Below are 22102 nucleotides of genomic sequence, written 5' to 3' on the forward strand. Positions count from 1 at the left end.
ACGGTTAAATGTGATTGAAGGTACTTCAGACCCATGATTTTAGTACATTATAGTGGGTAATTAAATCCCCTAATATGATCTTATTAGTCTGCCATGTGAAATACAGCAGGTTTAACACAAAAGGGAAATCCCAACATGGTTGTTGGCTAAAAATAGATTTATGCGAAATATTTCCTCAGGAATCTGTTCGATTCTATCTCAAAGAAGATGCAACAACATCCCACCTGGAAGCAGACTGCTGGAGAGTCTGATGGCAGGTGTCAGTTATTAGATCATTTTTAGTGGAACTCTACTTTGTATATTGGATATAAGATGTGACTTATATCATCACTGTATGTATTGATTGGAGAGTATGTGATCATCAAGCCCTTCTTCACATCATCTAGAATATTTTCGTCTGACACATGAATTCAAATGTTTTCTATATTTCTTCCTCTTTTGACTATGGAAAAGGTTTTGTCGCTTTTATTCAAGAAACTTTGTACCATATCAGGTTATTGGTAAAGTGGTGAATTTTGCTCTTGATCATCAAATGAATAAAGACTGTCAGTGTTTTAACTCAGAACCATTCCTTATAGCTCTGTGGCCCTGGAGACAGAGGGACATGTCATCTGATTACCAACCAGTTCATGTTTGGGAGGGGGGCTGGAATTTTGTATCCAGATCAGATATTTTTTAAGCTACAGCTGCAAAAACAGATATATTTATAAAAAAACTATGAGCCGACATTTCTTTTCAAGATAAAGCACCTTGCAACAATTTCAATTTTGTTGCATGCAGTTTCTTTTTTTTAACAATCTGAAACAGAATATATTTTTTTCAATAATTTTAGGGTACAAATTATTTTCCCCCTTCCTGAGAATATCAAAGGGTTTATCTCCGAAGGTTCTTTCCAATTACTAGTCTTGGGGAAACCTGTTAGGAAGAAGCTGTCTGAAAGAAAGAAGACTGAAGCAGTTATTCTTTTAATAACAATTTGAAATGTATATAATCAAAACCTGTACTTTCTCAAACAGAAATCGTTATTTTCTCAAACTGTTTGCTTTTAAGTGGCAGTTATATTGAAACATGATTGAAACCCCAAAGAAAAATACCAAAATGAATGTTCTTTTCCATATTTATATTTCAGTTAATGCATAGTTGAATAAATTCATGAAAGTAAATTCAATAGTTAGAAGGGTTTGATGGATTGGCTAGTAGAAAGGAGTAATGATAGGATTCTATCAAGTGGTTTTTTTCACCATTGTGGGCAAATCCAAACCATCAAACCACTTGGCTCGCATTTTGTCATTTCAGTTTCACAAATTGATGTTTTTCTACATTGTTTGTTTGACCTAGATTCCAGAACTGTCGGTCATTATTTAGCAATACTTGTCCAGGTGTTTGGAAGGGACCTAAATCTACCATTAACGAGATTTGGGCTAAATGAGAAACGTTCATTTCAAAGGAATGGTATTTTGTTTTAATCAGTCTTTGACCAAATAAGCATGATCAATCATAAGATTCTCTTCAGATGGAGAGCGATACGAAACAGAGAATGAAATTGAGTTTATATTTTCTGGACTCATTAGCAATAGAAGTAGCTCTAATTGCCCCTGTCTACCTGGCTATCCATTGTTTTTGTACATGAATAGGAGACTAGTGGACTTTTCAGTTTTTTCATTGACCAATACTTTATGAGGTTGGCACCAATGGAAAAGGATTGGATATGTTTCACTGAAATCCAAAAAAGGCCCTGGCACCGTTCCTTCCTTGCGTCTTTTCATGGATAATTGGGGCGGTCGGGTAGCCTAGTGGTTAAAGCGTTTGCTCGTCATGCCGAAGACCTGGGTTCGATTCCCGACATGGGTACAATGTGTGAAGCCCATTTCTGGTGTCCCCCGCCGTGATATTGCTGGACTATTGCTAAAAGCGGCGTAAAACCATACTCACTCACTCACTCATGGATAATCTTAGCTGGATGTGAGGATTCTTATTATCAAAGTGATATTCCTTTTTTTCTTCCTTTTTTTGAACCTCTTTATGGTTCAGAGAGTTGGTTTGATCTTGGGTGGTCCAAAAATACAATTTTGTTTATGAATGTTTTTGTTTCACGTGGCATAAGATTGTGTGGTCTGTAAAACTTTGTGAATATAATTGAGTGGGGGAGCAGCAGGAAGTTTATTTTAACTAGTATACACTGCTGTCAGAAGACATTTTATTCTCCTTAACACATGATCAAGACAAAAGGCAGTGCTATTAGGTTCTTAAAATAACAGTTCTTGTTGCATTTGGTTGTTTTTTTGTTCACTTCAGTTCAGTGTTCAGGTGAACACTTGACTTGCCTTTGCATGTGTTTGTGATGAGTGCCACTGGTGGGGCAGGAGACACTCGCCTTTTTGTGATTTTATAGTCATTCACAAAAACATGTTAAGGATATACCATCAAGTCTCGTTAATCCGACACTCGGTAATCCAACAATCGGCTTTATCCAACACTAATAATGGGAACCGATTAAATCAGTGCTGTTTAGACGCGTTAATCCAACAGTCTACAACTCCAACACACTATTTTGCTACGAATAACCGAAATCACTCATTAAGGAGTCTCGTTAATCCGACAGTGATCAGCATACTCCTTGGTCATCTGCCCGCAAGTAAACAGCCCGTGTTTTCATGCGAGATAAGCCGGCCCGGTAGCTGCATATTACAGTGGCTGAAGAGATAAACTTGCTTAACAATAAACAATTAAACTTTTAATAAACAAGCCAATATTAATCACATGCTTAGATTACCTCAATCTCATTAAAATCAGACACATGTACTCGCTACCGCTGAGGACATCCCATTACAAGTCATGTCAGAACAACCTTTCGCAAACTTTGACCGACCAATGAAATAACTATCAGGAAGTCAACATTAGCCAATCAGAAAGCAGCTTTCTTGAGCCTTGCACTAGTTTCAAACTGGAGACTTCTGTTCCAGACTATGCTTTTTAAAGTATTTTGAATCGGTCATACTGATACTATTTAATTTCATTTATCCGACATACTCGTTAATTCAACATAATTATCTGCAACCAGCCATGTCGGATTAAGGGGGCAGAATAATAGTACATTTTCAGATTTCTTATCTTATGAGGGTTTAATCACTATTATTTATGCATTAAACAAAACAACAGAAAGGAGATGTTTGTTAGAGACATGTTGTAGTTCTTGGAAATATAACCAATTTGTGACGGAATGATGTGATCAATATCGTAGGCCACGTCAGTACAACAATTCCTTAATTGCAAGTGGGTTTCAGGGTTGTATTGTACAACGTGTCAAGTCAACATGATGTAATTTGTTCGTTGATTATGATGAAATCGAAACGTAATCATAGCTCTCAAGAAAAAAATGGCATTTTATCTCCAATTGGTTTAGCCGTGTCATTTCGTGCATACAATACTCTGCATGGCTGAATGCTCATCTTTCTTTTTGGGAAAACAAATTAATTCATCAGAAATGTTGTGTCATATTTTTTATGTTTTAACAGTTGCTCTAACTGATAAATTGTTTGTTTGAAGAATCGGAAACATTTACAGTGTTAGAAACTGGCACTGGTCCTATAGTTCTTGCCAAACTGCCCAATAGTGAAGGCATCGATCATAAGGACTAGTAGAAATATGCCACTTTTAAGGGTTTTACTATATGTTAATATGAAAGGACTAGTGGACTAAAATGTTCGTTTCTATCTCTCTATCTCTGATTTAAAAATGATCTTCCAAATGCCTAATTTCACAATGTGAATTATATTTTTTTAGACGTAGAAAGCATGTTCTATGCTCAGTTGTTTTGTGAATAAAGGTACACAATATAATTATAACTACCCGACTCTGCAACCAATATGATGTCATAATATATTTGACACCTTCATCACCTAATGTTATTTTCGTGTTAAATGTTGTAATATTATTCACATTGCCAGCGATCATCGCTGTGTGATAATGACTGGAGGTGACGCTAATATGTAAGACCTTCGAAGATCAACCTGTGACATCATGCCCCTACACATTAGGATCCGTCTGTTGATTATGTTATAGCACCTTTCTTTCTTCCTTATTACAATATGTGTAATTAGTTTCTACTCATGTGTTCTGATGAGACACCTAGTTAATACCTCCACACCTGCCCGCCTAGACGAACACCTTGTCTCTGAAATGAACATATCTTACAGAACAAAAATAGTTGTTAAATTATCTTAATAAAAATTTTATTAAAAGGAGCCCAGAGATTCTCTTCATTTTGCAGTAATCTAGACTTGCCAAACATTATAGACTTTCATGGGCTGTATTGGATATATTTGTATCAGGGTCTGTAAGATAGAGTACTGTCTGCCATACATGTGCCTATGTGTGTTTAATAGCTGTCTGACCCATGAAGATCCACGGTAGAACAGGTCTTCAGCAACCCATGCTTGCCATAAAAGGCGACTATGCTTGTCGTAAGAGACGATGAACGAGATCGGGTGGTCAGGCTCGCTGATTTGGTTGATGCATGTCATCACGTGGATCGATGCTCATGATGTTAATCACCGGATTGTCTGGTTCAGACTCGATTATGTTTCAGACTGCCGTCATATAGTTTGAATATTGCTGAGTGTGGCGTTAAACCACAAACAAACAAATAATAGCTGTCTTTAAGCTGATTCATTAAGATTGTTTCAGTTAACTATGTGAATGAGATTCAATCTACAAGAGGACAGGTTCCTCTGAGCTGCATGTGGGATTTACCATGATGTAGTTGGACCTATTATGTTCATATACAAGACTGCCTCCGTGGTCTAGTGGTAGAGCCTCCGCCCGGAGAGCGGAAGGTCCGGGGTTCGATCCCCAGGCGCGTCATACCAAAAGATGTTAAAAGATGGTACTTGTTGTTACCCTGTCTGGCGCTCGGCATTAAGGGGCTAAAACAAGGACTGGTCGGCTCGGAGTCAGTATACTGAGTGGGGTATTCATGTTAAACTGCGGCATGGTATCTCAGTGAGCTAGCACTATAAATCGGCATCAGTCCGGACTAGTACAAGCAGTCACACACACAAACACACACACACACACATGCATGCACATCGCTATGAAAGTGCTATAATCTTGGACACGACATTAAACCCATTTCACCTCACACCTTCACATCCAAGCATGTCAAAGAATATATCGCAAAGTTGATACAAGCTGTTTTAGAGTTGAGAGGGTACACAAACTCAAGATACGTATCATGATACTGAGGTCAAGGTATGATACATATGATACTGAGGTCAAGGTATGATACATATCATGATACTGAGGTCAAGGTATGATACATATGATACTGAGGTCAAGGTATGATACATATCGTTATACTGAGGTCAAGGTATGGTACATATGATACTGAGGTCAAGGTATGATGCATATCATAGTACTGAGGTCAAGGTATGATACATATCGTGATACTGAGGTCAAGGTATGATACATATGATACTGAGGTCAAGGTATGATACATATCATGATACTGAGGTCAAGGTATGATACATATGATACTGAGGTCAAGGTATGATACATATCATGATACTGAGGTCAAGGTATGATACATATCATGATACTGAGGTCAAGGTATGATACATATCATGATACTGAGATCAAGTATGATACATATCATGATACTGAGGTCAAGTATGATACATATCATGATACTGAGGTCAAGGTATGATACATATGATACTGAGGTCAAGGTATGATACATATCCTGATACTGAGGTCAAGGTAGGATACATATCATGATACTGAGGTCAAGGTATGATACATATGATACTGAGGTCAAGTATGATACATATGATACTGAGGTCAAGTATGATACATATCATGATACTGAGGTCAAGGTATGATACGTATTGTGATACAAAAGGAATGAGGCAAGCTTGTGATGAAAGATGAAATTCAGCGATTTATCCAAACAAAACATTATCAGTCCCAGTAGAAATGAACAATACTGTGATCGACTGACTTTTCACTCTTATCTGATTCTCTGAAAATATGTTTCATCACACTGTAAACGTCCTCTCTTCAGAAACCACTCATCCAGGATGAAGCTGAAGCTTCCTTGTTTGTGCCCTACAATGATGACACATGAATTTGTTTAGATAGTCCATTCATATTTTCAATATGGCCACTTGAAAAAAACATTTATTGCCATTGCTGAGTCACCAATTAAACTTACTTTTTGGTTAGGTTCTCATTGTTTTTGAAGGGCAGTCAGGTAGTCTAGTGGTTAAAGCGTTCGCTCATCATGCTGAAGACCCGGGTTCGATTCCTGACATGGGTACAATGTGTGAAGCCCATTTCTGGTGTCCCCTGCCGTGATATTGCTGGAATATTGCTAAAAGCAGCGTGAAACCACACTTACTCATTGTTTTTGATGATGCCAATTCCTTGTGTATTGTAGGCATGTGACAGTGACTTGGCAGTATTCATTGGAAGGCCTGAGTTACCCAGACAATCTAAGTTGTTTGGTATTTCTTAATTTCTGCTTTACCATGTCAAACAACTGTGGCTAAAGTCTTGGCAGACGAAAATATATGAAATATTATCTCGCACAATACATTTCTCTACTCCATTTGTTTTTCTTGATGCCGCCTAGACTTGTTTTATTATGATCAAGAATAGGTTTGAGTTCCATAAAGATTCTACGCTCACTGTCTAGGACTAAAGTCTTGGTATCAGCTCGCTCACTCACTCACTCACTCACTCACTCACTCACTCACTCACTCACTCACTCACTCACTCACTCACTCACTTATTCATTCAGCCACCCATCCTTCCACCCACCCACTCATCCAACCACTCATTCACCACTGGATTGTCTGGTTCAGAATTGATTATTTACAGACCGCCGTCATACAGCTGGAATATTGCTGAGTGCGTCATTAAACAACAACCAAACAAACAAAGATGTGTCTCATGGTGTACAAGCTTGTTCCTCTCCTAAAATCCTATACAGCCCATTAGTGACACATCCAACTCATACCATACAAGTCATGAAGTCTGACACAAATCTCAATTTGTAGTGAGCCCAAAGGTTCAACAGGCAAGTGTATTGTTTGGTCATCAGTGATAAAATATTATTCTCTTCCAAATGTGTATCACTTCTAAATGCCTTTCAAAGACTTGCTACGACATCAATACGGAGATGAAGCAGCATAACATCCATCAACAAGTCTAACAAATCCTATCAGCACCAATTATCTGTTGGCTCCCCATGTTAAGCTTCTACCTTTGTTATCCTAATACTTTTGTTGTTCTTACAGGTACATATAAACACTCTCGAACTAATAGCTTTCATTCACCTGAGAAAGCATATACTACGAAACGTTGTGTTCCTCATAATAAAGAAGTTGACATCCATAAATTCACATCCTTATAAAATGCCGTTCACAGGACCTGGCACGCTGTAGGTACCCATTAAGACTTCAGTTGATGGAGAAAGAAGTGCAGATTCTCCATGCCCATCTCTTGTACAAGAAATGTTAAAGGGAAGGCCACTTGAGAGACTGTTAGATACAGCAGCTGATCAAGGGTATGCCATCTGCCGCCATACTTGTCAAAGGCCTCCCTGCACATTATCTCTGAGTGTTCATCATGAAAGAGTTAAAATCTTTATATGAAACCACTGAAAACTATGGGATCTTACACAAATTCACTTCAAAGAGGAACAGCTAGAGTTAGCCTTGCTCCAAGTCTGTACTGAAGGATAACTTAATGGATGTATGGTAATTCTATCCTTATAATAGGCAAGTCTAGATAAGCGGACATGACAGTACAAGGACATCAGTCTTTGACAGTGTTCTTGTTATTTATATGATCTAGGGATTATTATTTAAACTAATAATTATTTCCTAGAGACTGTTGCCAGTCTAAGCTGGTGATGCCTTTGCTTCAGCTTGACCAAAATCTGGGGTTGAGGGGATTTATTTGTTAAGGGCAACCATTGATACTCAGAGTTTTTTTTTGTATTTGTTAAATAATCTGAACCTAAAATGCAAGAAAATATAATTTGTATTCATTTTTTTCTTATTAAAATATAACAGTATCATTCACTGAATATTCTGAAACGTTCTAAAAAATCATATGCCATGGATCCCCTGAAAAATGCTATGTCATGAATTTCCCAGAAATGTTTAGCTCATCCTCTAAGGTGAATAAATATGTCCGTCTTGAAAAACATGTGGCTAAAATATTCTATTCCAAACAAAAATACCACCGACCCGTCACCCCCACCACCACCCGCACCCGCACCATAACCCCACCCACCACCCCATATCACCCCAGGGGCGGTTTGGAAGCGCGTCACGCTGAAGACCCGGGTTCGATTCCCGACATGGGTACAATGTGTGAAGCCTATTTCTGGTGTCCCCCGCCGTGATATTGCTGGAATATTGCTAAAAGCGGCGTAAAACCAAACTCACTCACTCATTCACCCATATCACCCCAGAATATTAAATAGTCGTCAGTTCCTATCAGTACAGAATGAATATTCTTTATGTTCCATCCTACAATGAATGTATATCGTGGGAATCATATTAAAAAACAGTTTTAGAAGACGACATCTGCCAGTATAGGTCATAGACCAATTACTGAGATCATTATTGACAGTATGCATATGAAGACGATTTATTTAACCAGTTGTCATAGCAACCCAAAATAACAACTATCATTATGTACATAATATACAAGCTGGCATTGTTATCACAGCTCATCACTAAGTAATAAACCTCTAATTATCCCTGATGAGTCTGTGTTATCGTTGAAGCCAAATCACATCCATGTAATGAGAGACTTTGTCCAATTGAATGTCACATGATCACGTCACATGATAAGATATACCACAATGAGGATGTTCATGGTTTAGCTTTGTTCCAAAAAAACACATCTACTTTTCCAAATCAATTACTTTTGTGTTTTATTCCACTATTATCTGCATGTTTGATGTTTGATGTTTGATGTTCTGCCGTAGAGGACCAGGACAGGAGCAATTACGGCGACGCTGGCGCCAATTATCTCCCTGTCGGAACGTATGGCATGGTGCCGGCTGGTGTGTCTTGGCATCCTGCAAGTGGTTGTGTTACATCCCTACACATGCATGGCACGCACCTGTACAACACTACCTCACGCCAGCTCCTAGACTTGCACAAGTCTCTAAGGCAATAATTGTCAATTTAAATCCTAAGTTCTAGATTATGTAAATAATAAGAACAAGTTGTCCCAATAAGAGACTGGAGTCCTTACTGTCCACGTATCTAGACTTGCCCATTAGGAGGATAGAATTACAACACATATATGGACTTTTCTTTCCATATAGCCTTGGAGCAATGCTAGACAGCTCCCACAGACTTGTCCTACCTGCTTCATATTGACCAAGCCTAAACACCAGACAAACCAATAGCTACAAGTGGGAATAGCAATTTGTTTTTTTCCAATTTTGTGATTATTTCCCTGACTTGTGTCTTATTCCTTGAAAGTTACCAGTATAAATTGTTTTAACAGAAACAAGATGAGCAGATGTCATAGTTTGATTTCCATCTATGGAAGCCCGCTGGCTCAGACTGTTGTTTCCCTGTCAATACAATATTTTAGGTATCGAGGAGCCAAATTGGAAATAAGATTTGAATCAATTGCAAGGCTCCGATTTCACTCAATTCAAATCCATGACAACCTGCTTGAGGTACAAGGATCAGTTGATAAGTTCTGAACTTCACATACAAGGAGATTTTACGTCATGTTCAAGATTATTGCACCAATATAGCGATGAGCATGCACGTGTGTGTGTGTGTGTGTGTGTGTGTGTGTGTGTGTGTGTCTGTCTGTCTGTCTGTCTGTCTGTCTGTCTGTCTGTCTGTCTGTCTGTGTCTGTCTGTCTGTGTGTGTCTGTCTGTCTGTCTGTCTGCTTGTACTAGTCCGGACTGATGACGATTTATAGTGCTAGCTCACTGTGATACCATGCCACAGTTTAACACGAATACCCCACTCAGACACAGTATACTGACCCTGAACCAACCATTCCTTGTTTTAACCCCTTAATGCCAAGCGCCAGACAGGCAACATCAAGAACCATTTTTTAACATCTTTTGGTTTGACTTGACTATGATATATTCCAATATCATGTTATTTTAGTTGCAGCATTTACAAAATATAAATGTCAAATAATTGTAACCATAAGCATAGCACTTTGGTACAGCTGATCCCTATTGCCATATATTTTCTACATCTGGATTATGACCAGTCAACGTCTAGGCTTCTGTGGACGCTATCGCGAAAACATTATGTTGACATATATTAGTCAAACTACATCAAATATGACTTTAAATGAGTCACAGTATGGCATTTATAAAATATGTATCCATTTATTCATATATCCCTGGTGGCTCAGTGGGAAAACAGTCAGTTACAAAACTTAACGCGATATGTGAGGTTGCAGGTTCGATTCCCGTCATCCACAATGTTTCATTTCTCGTCTTTGATATTAGAACTTTGGACATTTGAAACACCAAGTAAAAACTTCATACCAGGTCTTACTAGGAAAAGGTAAGACCTCTGACCAGGTCTTATTAATAAAAAGTAAAACCTCATACCAGGTCTTACTAGGAAAAGGTAAAATCTCATTCCAGGTCTTACTAGGAAAAGGTAAAACCTCATTCCAGGTCTTTCTAGGAAAAGGTAAAACCTCATTCCAGGTCTTTCTAGGAAAAGGTAAAACCTCATTCCAGGTCTTACTAGGAAAAAGTAAAACCTCATTCCAGGTCTAACTAGGAAAAGGTAAAACCTCATTCCAGGTCTTACCAGGAAAAAGTAAAACCTCCCAAGAGGTTTTTACAAACAAAAGACAAGCACCATCCAAAACAATGTTCAATATCCATGATAGGTTTATGAGAAAGATAAAGCTTCAGGCAACTTCAGTGAATGCATGACCAGATTGCTTTGTACATGTTTTTAAACAGGACTCCAGTGAAACACTTCCCGCCCTACACTTCACATCTTTGTGTTTGTCTTGATCTGGCACATACCCCTGTGGGAACTACTGACGGGTACTCTGGTCGGCCATATGCTCATGTGGTTCATGGGGATCAATCATTGTTTAGGGGCGGTTGGGTAGCCCAGTGGTTAAAGTGTTTGCTCCTCATGCCGAAGACCCGGGTTCGATTTCCCACTTGGGTACAATGTGTCAAGCCCATATCTGGTTGTTACTGGAATATGGCCAAAAGCGATGTAAAACCATAATCAATCAATCAGTCAGTCAGTCAGTCAGTCAGTCAGTCAGTCAGTCAGTCAGTCAGTCAGTCAGTCAGTCAGTCAGTCAGTCAGTCAGTCAGTCAGTCAGTCATTGTTTATGTTAAATTTAATTAAGATATGCCCTGACTGTCACTCTATATACTGATACCTCAACAAAAGTAATGTTATGGACAAAAAGAGGTCACAGTCAGGACCAACTTGTTGCAAATTTGTAAATTTACTCTTAATCATGTTCCAAATTATCATTTCCAATTCTTTGTAGATCTTACTTAAAACAATTATTGGTCACAGTCGGGACAGTTAAGAATGACTTTCGATATATTTCTACTCACTTGAAGATGGCCGTGTCGCCAAATTAGTTAAGATCCGCTAACAGTTTCTGTCATTGGCTAGACAGGAAGAAGCCCATCAGAAACACGGAGACAACGTCGGGGAGAAGTTATTTCAGGAATCTCTCACAATGGCAACAGTCAGAAGGTACAACATTATTTGGGGGAAAAGGTTATGAAGTATAAACAGTTAAATATGGTGAGCTCAAGATTGATATCTGAAGACTGAAAAATACTTGCTTGACGCAAGAGGCGACTATGCTTGACCTAAGAGGCGACTATGCTTGACCTACGAGGCGACTATGCTCGACATCAGAGGCAACTAAAGGGATCAGATGGTCAGGCTCACGTACTGACTTGGTTGATGCATGTCATTGTATCCCAATTACGGGGATCGATGCTCATGATGACAATCACTGGATTGTTTGGTCTAGACTCCATTATTTACAGACCACCGCCCTATTGCTGGAATATTGCTGAGTGCGGCGTTAAACAACAAACAAACAAAATTAAAGGGAATTTATTTGAGAATTTTATGATTTTTGTAACTTGTAATATGGTGATGGTCAACAAGGGACATAACTCTTGAACCATATTTCACCTTAAAAAGTATCTAACATTTATAAAGATTGATAAACCAAAATGAAAACATCAGGTCATTCACTCACAAAATTTTCAATGAACGTTGCTAGACCATGGAAATATCACTACTGGTATGGGGGTTATGCTATAAAATGAACAGAATTGACAAGAAATCTGACAAATTCTGAAATACACTCATTCATGTCATGACAACATGGAAATTGGCGTTTGGAATTATATCTTCATTCAGATAATGGTTGCCCTGTTGCTATGATATAGATTTGGATTTCATGCATCAGAAATACCTACCTTTTCTAATATTTGAATACTGTAAATCTTTAAAAATGTGGCTTAAAATCAGTGTGACTCCCCCTACCCTATGATACATGATACAATGATACATATCCGTACCTAAATCCAACCTTACCTAACCCCAGTAATCCAGTCAAACAACAAATAACACCGCATATTAGCACTGAGTAAAGCACTTCCGTACTAACAATAAACAGTGCTTTAAAGGACTATTTGATGGATTAGGCCTTAGTTTTATATGGACCCAACAATTCATGCCAAATATAAACGTATTAAAATGTGTTATTAAACAACGTATCTTTGATCAGTTCAGCCAGACTTGGACAAGTTGGATAAACAAGGCAGTATTTTACCGAATATTTAAACATAAAATCCAGTTAGAAAATTATCTGCTGTCACTAACCTTAAGACTCAGTATCCCGATTACTAAAATAAGATCCACAAACCATAGATTACCAATAGAAAAGGGGCGATGGGAAAAAATACCGCGGGAAGACAGAATTTGTAGTCACTGTAATAAACATGACTTAGCTGACGAATATCATTATCTACTCATATGTCGTTTTCTACATGACTTGCGTAAGCAATATATTCAAAAAAAGTACTTTACACGATCTAGTATGATAACACTTGATATGCTACTAAATACTGAAAGTTTATTAGAACAAAGAAAACTAGCACAGTTTGTAAAAGAAATCCTCAAGATGTTTAATTAAATTTATGAGTCTGTTGCAGTTAAATGTATAGTTGACACACGTCTGTCTCATGCCTCTTGTCACCATAAATCTCCATTTGTACCTTCAATATGTCATAGCTATGACCTTGAAGCAAAATAAACGTTTGTTGTTGTTGTTGTTCCTTAACACAACACACAGTTTATATGTTTATTCTGATGACTGGCATTCAGGAAGTTCAAAGGAAGTAAAATAATTGAAGCAACAACAGTTCACTGATTGGAGTGGTCAATGATGCCTAGTTTGGCACAAGTTGGTAGAACTCTTGACCCCAGCCGTGATAACTCACCAGATGCCTGTGTGTAATTCCTATTCTTTGAATGACATTGTTATATACTTGTTACAACTGCTGCTCAATAAACCGTGTTTGTGTTTATATTCAAGTTGGTATTTCCGCTATCCAGTGTGCAGATTGTTTATAGTCATTTTGGAGACAAAAATGCGAAGATTCATTAATACGTACGAAGACCACTCTCATTTTTTGCATTAAATTCATGCTCTCGTTAAATTTAAGATTTACAGTTTCTAGAAAGTCTTTAATCCAAGCTGATTTCTCTTGCGATGTGGATAAAGATAGTATATTGATTGATTGAGTATGGTTTTATGCCACTTTTAGCAATATTCCAGCAATATCACAGTCGGGGGACTCCAGAAATGGGCTTCACAATTGTACCCATGTCGGGAATCAAACCTGGGTCTTCGGTGTGACGAGCGAACGCTTTAACCACTAAGCTACCCGACCAAAGATACAAAGATAGTATAAACAAACATATGATTAAAACTTCATCCTGGATCAGGGGATGCTCATGGTTGGAATGTTCCTGGAAGTCTTGGACACTTATTTTACCCATTCTTGCATCAACCATTTGAACATGTCAGATGATTTTCAAACCATCATTACAAAGTTTTTCAAAACGTTAATATTTGACATTGGTAATGGACTGACTAGGTCCCTTGATCCTCCTAGTGTTTTGTAAACCGATTTGGTGGCTTGTAAAACCGAATCCTTCAGATGTGGATGGAATGTCACTTTTATGTTCACTTACTAATTGATGAAGAACAAACACGCTGAAAACAGGCACTTATCTCATTCAGGACAATAAAACACCAGGACATGACTATCAGAAACAAGATCGAAGCATGCAAGTGTCCTCTTTTCAGTATTTTTCCGTCAGAGAAACAAGGGGAGTCCAAGGCAGAGATGATACCCTCCCAGGCCTCTTCTAACAATTGGCATGAATCTAATCTCTAGATGCTAATATATACATAGAAAAAACATGAAGCAGTCCTTGGGGATTCCTGTGTGCTGGATTGTGTTCGTGTGACTTCTTGTGGGACTGAGGACGTAAAACTTCATCTTATCCCTTATGTTGGATTTTGTAGCTTTTTAAAGTTTATGATGACGAAATGGGAAGGTTCTTGAAGACTGGGACACAGAGGTTAATGATAGGCAGGTCATATTACAGGACTTAACGGTAATGATACGTTTTATAGTTCTTTTTAGGCACAAGGCTTTTACAATGGAGGTTGTGAGCTGACATGATTGTCCACCATCTTGAAGTATTTTCCCTCAAAGAACAATAATCGTCCAGTTACATCTGGCACTGTCAGTAACCATGCTATAAAAGAAGGATTTGGGAGGGATTTCATTTTTTTTAACGAGTGAAAGGGTTAGCACGGGGCTATAGAAGCCACGTATTGATGGAAGCGGTATCGGTTTTACAGTTGTCTCTCCTTGCCTAAGCTCTGTGAGGAATTTATTTCTGCCTTGGGAGGAGCTCTAGCTGGAGCTACTGGTGGTCAGGGTGGGGTTGTGTTGGATTCCATGGAGGGGTGGACATTCGGACAGTGTGTGCAACGCCTTATTCCACTGATATTCCACTGATATTCCACTAATCCTATGAAAACTGAAACATATGAAGCATAACTCCTTTTTTCATATTTTCCAAAACTGAAACATATAGGAATATAAATTGTCAACTCAGAATAACCAGCCAAGATTTTCTGCCGAAACCGGTTCCACTTGACGTAAAGGGCAAATAGCTGTGGAAATTATATAAATGGACCACTGAAAATCAGTGTGGAGACGCCAGGTGTTTGCGAAAAGGGTAAGCATGTCCTGCTCTACTGGAAGCACCCGCCATTCATACAATTTATATAAAAAAGTAAATATTTATTGCCTGACGCAGCCCAGCAGTACTCATACCATGTGACGTCAGCCTGTAAACAAACCAGACAATCAAGTGATTGATGAACCAGATAATCCAGTGACTCGAGAGAAAGCACCACTCCTTTTTTCATATGTTCCAAAATTCCATGTATCTTTTTTATTTTTGGTTTGGTTTGTTGTTTAACGCCGCACTCAGCAATATTCCAGCTATATGACGGCGGTCTGTAAATAATCGAGTCTGGACCAGACAATCCAGTGATTAATATCATGAGCATCGATCCACACAATTGGGATCGATGACATGCATCAACCAAGTCAGCGAGCCTGACCACCCGATCAAGTTAGTCGCCTTTTACGACAAGCATAGTCGCCTTTACGGCAAGCATGGGTTGCTGAAGACCTATTCTACCCCGGATCTTCACGGGTCGTATCCTTTTTAAATATCTACAGGACATCGACCTCATTTAAAATATCTACAGGACATCAACCTCATTTTAATAAATGACATAACCCAGTGGAAAGTTGGCATGACTCAGAGGATTTCAGGATCTGTGTAGAGACGCAGACGCAGAGACGCAGAGGAACAAGTTATAAGTGTAGTCAGGTAACTGTTGCCACACAGGAGTGACACAATGCATCGGTACATGAGTGATTTCAGTTTCTGTATCTCAACCCAAGCATGTCAGAAAAGAAAATCAAATTTGAAAAATTAATACACGATATAATTAAAATGCCTATTTTATATAGAAATATATAGTTAGTGGTGCTAGATTATTTTCCAGCTATGAAGGAGAACATGTTTTTAATAGGAAATTTAAAAACAGAAAGGAATTTGACCAAGAAGTTGAACACAAACTTCAAGTTTTTCGATGGTGTGATGTTGTTCAATACAGGTCAAATAGCCAATTCCCTTCCCCTGGTTGTGGGGCGGTCGGGTAGCCTAGTGGTTAAAGCGTTCGCTCGTCACGCAGAATACCCGGGTTCGATTCCCGACATGGGTACAATGTGTGGAGCCCATTTCTGGTGTCCCCGCCGTGATATTGCTGGAATATTGCTAAAAGCGGAGTAAAACCATACTCACTCACTCACTCACTCACTCCACTGATTTGCCCACCAGGGTCCTGTTCCTCAAAGTGATCTTAGCGCTAAGGTGATTGTTAGTCCCATACTTTAACATCGGCTTATGATCATCGTAGCGCTAAGATCGCTTTGAGGAACGGGGCCTTGAGCTGGAAATAAATGAGATCAGTGGAACTGCCTCATCTGTTTTACATTTAGATCAATTCAGTGTAATTCCTGTGTTTTTTCAGGTGAACAATTGACTTGCCTTTGCATGTGTTTCTGATGGGTGCCATCGGTGGGGCAGAATAGTCTCACCTTTTCACAAACACCTGAATCATCACTGTTTGTATGTGATTCATAAACACAAGCACATAGTCAGAGTCCTACAACAGGCTTTGCTTTTAGCAGAGATATTTATGATCATGGAAAGGGTTTTGTTTTTTGTTTTTTTATATAATCTGAAAATAAACAAGACTTGGCAACTAACGTTGCTACATCCTCCGCCCCTGTTGCAGAATTTATGACATAATTAAATCTAAACAAACCCTAACCTTTTTTAACTGAGGTGGAACCTGTCATGGAAATTGTGAAAAAAAGAAGAGTTTGGAACCTAAGTCCATCTTGTTGCCATGGAAACGTAAAAAATAAAAATATCTAAACTTTCTAAATAGCAAAAGGCACCAGTTCAGCATGTACCTGACAGACCTGCAAAGTTTGATGAAAAAATGTTGAACGGTTTCTGAGTTATGCTTCGGAAACGAACCCTACCCTCACAGAACCTAAGTCCATCTTGCTGCCATGGAAACGTAAAAAATAAAAATTTCTAAATTTTCTAAATAGCAAAAGGCACCAGTTCAGCATGTACTTGACAGACCTGCAAAGTTTCATGAAAAAATATTGAACGGTTTCTGAGTTATGCTTCGGAAACGAACCCTACCCTCACAGAACCTAAGTCCATCTTGCTGCCATGGAAACGTAAAAAATAAAAATTTCTAAACTTTCTAAATAGCAAAAGGCACCAGTTCAGCATGTACTTGACAGACCTGCAAAATTTCATGAAAAAATATTGAACGGTTTCTGGGTTATGCTCCGGAAACGAAACGTGACGGACGGACGGAGCCTGTTTCTATATCCCCTGCCAACTTTGATAATAATGAATTCTATATAACTCCCCAAAAATTTTTTATGATTGTGAGATAAATTGATGACAGATTACAGGGTGTAGTCCAGGATTCAAACTCGTGACTGGCATACGCTGGCAGCCGAGGGACCACCAAGAGTTCTAGGGATGTATAGGCTCATCATGTGATAACAAGGTTCCATGTCTTGTCCTGAATGCCCCCTCCCATTGGGACTTCCACTACGATAAGGTTCCTCCAGTACACCCACTGACATCGCCCCATCACACATCCTTACAGCATCAGCAGCACACCAACAGCTGAACACCCCATCTTGAAGCTCATTCTTTCTTAATTACTCAAGCAATCTGGAAGGTAGATTCAATTGGAAATATGGTCCTGTCAGCCTCCCCTCCAGCAGATCATCCGGACATTTACATACAGGCAATCATGGAGCAAGCTTTACAGTTGTTTTATGAAGTTGTTGAGAACAATGACTCCTAACCTTCTAAATGTCCCATCTCCGGGACATTGATGTTGATAAGACATCTTGCTTTATGTGGCTGTCAATAGTGCCCTACCAAATGACCCGAGGTGGCAGTTCGGTGCAGGTTCTTCTCCTCGTGTCCGTATTGATTTCCTGGCCTGTTGTGTACTTTACTATTGGCAGCAACTTGTTTATGTTTTCATTTACAAAAGAGTCTTCCTTTATCTTTTACCAAAGTGAAAAATAAACATCTGCTTATAAACACATCTGATTTTTTATTCTGTTTCAAGTTGGATTTTTTAAGATAATAATCTTAATAGGTTGAAGATGAAGGTTCATTACAGTGAGATCGACCTTTGTGATGTTAAAAATATCAAAGCAGGTGATGCAAATAAGGATTATTGGGCTGGTTGCCCTTTCAGAACAAAAGAAGTTTTACAAGCATTTGGGTAAAAACAAATCTACTGATCAATTAGTGAGTAAAAATAGTAATATTTTTTTTAATTACGTGACACTGGAACGAACATATGCAATCTGTCGATTTGCCATCATTGATAGTAATGTTTGATTGACTATGTGATGGAACTAATATACCTGTAGTTGAACTCACTGATTGGTCAAGAGTGAGGTCAAACTCAAATAACCACAAGGCCCCCCCACAACCCATAGGTGTACAATACATGACATGACTACAATGTTGACAAGTCGGGCCTGTGCACATCAAGTCACACCTCTCAATATAACACCACAAATTACTATCAATACGGCTGTTCACAAACGTGTGGTGCATGGTCTCAGACTTATTCATTCGTGATCATGGGACTGGTAATGTATCTACCAGCCCACGTGACCAGCAGATACACCGGAAACTCTGGTTTTGGTATTTATATTCTGATCATGTGACAAGTACTGATACTCAAGTAGGTTCTGACATTGTGATTTAACGCTTAGTAACAACAGTCTTCCTGAACCAGCACCCTCTGTGGCCACTTGTAACACATGTTCCTGCATGGAGTGGAAGGAAGCTCCGATGGTGACAGTAATTGACCTATGAACATGGCAGGATAGACTTGCTCCAAGGCTGTACTGGATGTGGAGTAATTCTATCCTCCTAATAGGCAAGTCTAGATATGTGGACAGTAGACTCCAGTTTCTTATGGGGACAACATGTTCTTTTTATTTACATAATCTAGAAATTATGATTTATACTAATAATTATTGATAAGAGCCTTGTACAAGTCTAAAGGCAGGAGGAAGCACTACACAAACATATAGTGTTTCCCAGCGAGACATCCAGCCTGTTGGATCATGCCTCGAGTTGCATCAGGAGCATAGTTGCATGCTGGGTGTTCTTTCTCCAAGACCCAAGGGGTGTACTGCAACATTACAATAACTATACTCCTACCCGAAACCCCATCATTCATCATTTCTCTAAGCTTGCTTGTTGTTTTAATATTCTGCTCTGAACAACCCATGTAACAATTCATCATCACATGCTCCAAGTGACAGAGATTGTCCCTGGCTGGTTTCAATATCCTGGGAGGTGTCTTCCCCACCCCAATATCTGCCCCCGAGATACCAGGCAGGTGAGGTGTCTTCCCCACCCCAATACCTGGCCCCCAGATACCAGGCAGGTGAGGTGTCTTCCCCACCCCAATACCTGGCCCCTAGATACCAGGCAGGTGAGGTGTCTTCCCCACCCCAATATCTGGCCTCTAGACATCAGGCAGGTGAGGTGTCTTCCCCACCCCAATATCTGGCCTCTAGACACCAGGCAGGTGAGGTGCCTTCCCCACCCCAATATCTGGCCTCTAGACATCAGGCAGGTGAGGTGTCTTCCCCACCCCAATATCTGACCCCCAGATACCAGGCAGGTGAGGTGTCTTCCCCACCCCAATATCTGCCCCCCAGATACCAGGCAGGTGAGGTGTCTTCCCCACCCCAATATCTGACCCCGAGATACCAGGCAGGTGAGATGTCTTCCCCACCCCAATATCTGGCCCCGAGACACCAGGCATGTGAGATGTCTTCCCCACCCCAATATCTGCCCCCAGACACCAGGCAGGTGAGGTGCCTTCCCCACCCCAATATCTTGCCTCTAGATACCAGGCAGGTGAGATGTCTTCCCCACCCCAATATCTGGCCCCTAGATACCAGGCAGGTGAGGTGTCTTCCCCACCCCAATATCTGGCCCCTAGATACCAGGCAGGTGAGGTGCCTTCCCCACCCCAATATCTGGCCCCTAGATACCAGGCAGGTGAGGTGCCTTCCCCACCCCAATACCTGCCCCCCAGATACCAGGCAGGTGAGATGTCTTCCCCACCCCAATATCTGCCCCGAGACACCAGGCAGGTGAGATGTCTTCCCCACCCCAATATCTGGCCCCTAGATACCAGGCAGGTGAGGTGTCTTCCCCACCCCAATACCTGGCCCCTAGATACCAGGCAGGTGAGGTGCCTTTCCCACCCCAATATCTGGCCTCTAGACATCAGGCAGGTGAGGTGTCTTCCCCACCCCAATATCTTGCCTCTAGACATCAGGCATGTGAGGTGCCTTCCCCACCCCAATATCTTGCCTCTAGATACCAGGCAGGTGAGGTGTCTTCCCCACCCCAATATCTGACCCCCAGACACCAGGCATGTGAGGTGTCTTCCCCACCCCAATATCTGGCCTCTAGATACCAGGCAGGTGAGGTGTCTTCCCCACCCCAATATCTGACCCCCAGATACCAGGCAGGTGAGGTGTCTTCCCCACCCCAATATCTGACCCCCAGATACCAGGCAGGTGAGGTGTCTTCCCCACCCCAATATCTGACCCCGAGATACCAGGCAGGTGAGATGTCTTCCCCACCCCAATATCTGGCCCCGAGACACCAGGCATGTAAGATGTCTTCCCCACCCCAATATCTGCCCCCAGACACCAGGCAGGTGAGGTGCCTTCCCCACCCCAATATCTTGCCTCTAGATACCAGGCAGGTGAGATGTCTTCCCCACCCCAATATCTGGCCCCTAGATACCAGGCAGGTGAGATGTCTTCCCCACCCCAATATCTGGCCCCTAGATACCAGGCAGGTGAGGTGCCTTCCCCACCCCAATATCTGGCCCCTAGATACCAGGCAGGTGAGGTGCCTTCCCCACCCCAATACCTGCCCCCCAGATACCAGGCAGGTGAGATGTCTTCCCCACCCCAATATCTGCCCCGAGACACCAGGCAGGTGAGATGTCTTCCCCACCCCAATATCTGGCCCCTAGATACCAGGCAGGTGAGGTGTCTTCCCCACCCCAATACCTGGCCCCTAGATACCAGGCAGGTGAGGTGCCTTTCCCACCCCAATATCTGGCCTCTAGACATCAGGCAGGTGAGGTGTCTTCCCCACCCCAATATCTTGCCTCTAGACATCAGGCATGTGAGGTGCCTTCCCCACCCCAATATCTTGCCTCTAGATACCAGGCAGGTGAGGTGTCTTCCCCACCCCAATATCTGACCCCCAGACACCAGGCATGTGAGGTGTCTTCCCCACCCCAATATCTGGCCTCTAGATACCAGGCAGGTGAGGTGTCTTCCCCACCCCAATATCTGGCCTCTAGACATCAGGCAGGTGAGGTGTCTTCCCCACCCCAATATCTGCCCCCAGACACCAGGCATGTGAGGTGTCTTCCCCACCCCAATATCTGCCCCCAGACACCAGGCATGTGAGGTGTCTTCCCCACCCCAATATCTGGCCTCTAGACATCAGGCAGGTGAGATGTCTTCCCCACCCCAATATCTGCCCCCAGACACCAGGCATGTGAGGTGTCTTCCCCACCCCAATATCTGACCCCCAGACACCAGGCATGTGAGGTGTCTTCCCCACCCCAATATCTGGCCTCTAGACATCAGGCATGTGAGGTGCCTTCCCCACCCCAATATCTTGCCTCTAGACATCAGGCAGGTGAGGTGTCTTCCCCACCCCAATATCTGCCCCCAGACACCAGGCATGTGAGGTGCCTTCCCCACCCCAATATCTTGCCTCTAGATACCAGGCAGGTGAG

The 22102-nt window shown here is 41.0% G+C and overlaps 2 protein-coding genes across 5 annotated transcripts in view; one reads left to right on the forward strand and one right to left on the reverse strand.

Moving 5' to 3' along the window:
* Positions 1-22102, forward strand: part of LOC139446734 (histone deacetylase 6-like) — a 338991-nt gene that overhangs the window by 172177 nt on the left and 144712 nt on the right. The gene's annotated exons all lie outside the window — the stretch shown is intronic.
* Positions 1-22102, reverse strand: part of LOC139446731 (G-protein coupled receptor moody-like) — a 110555-nt gene that overhangs the window by 41508 nt on the left and 46945 nt on the right. The gene's annotated exons all lie outside the window — the stretch shown is intronic.

This window comes from Haliotis cracherodii, unplaced genomic scaffold, assembly GCF_022045235.1.
Source record: "Haliotis cracherodii isolate W230 unplaced genomic scaffold, xgHalCrac1.p SCAF_6, whole genome shotgun sequence".
In the NCBI taxonomy this organism is placed as follows: domain Eukaryota; kingdom Metazoa; phylum Mollusca; class Gastropoda; order Lepetellida; family Haliotidae; genus Haliotis; species Haliotis cracherodii.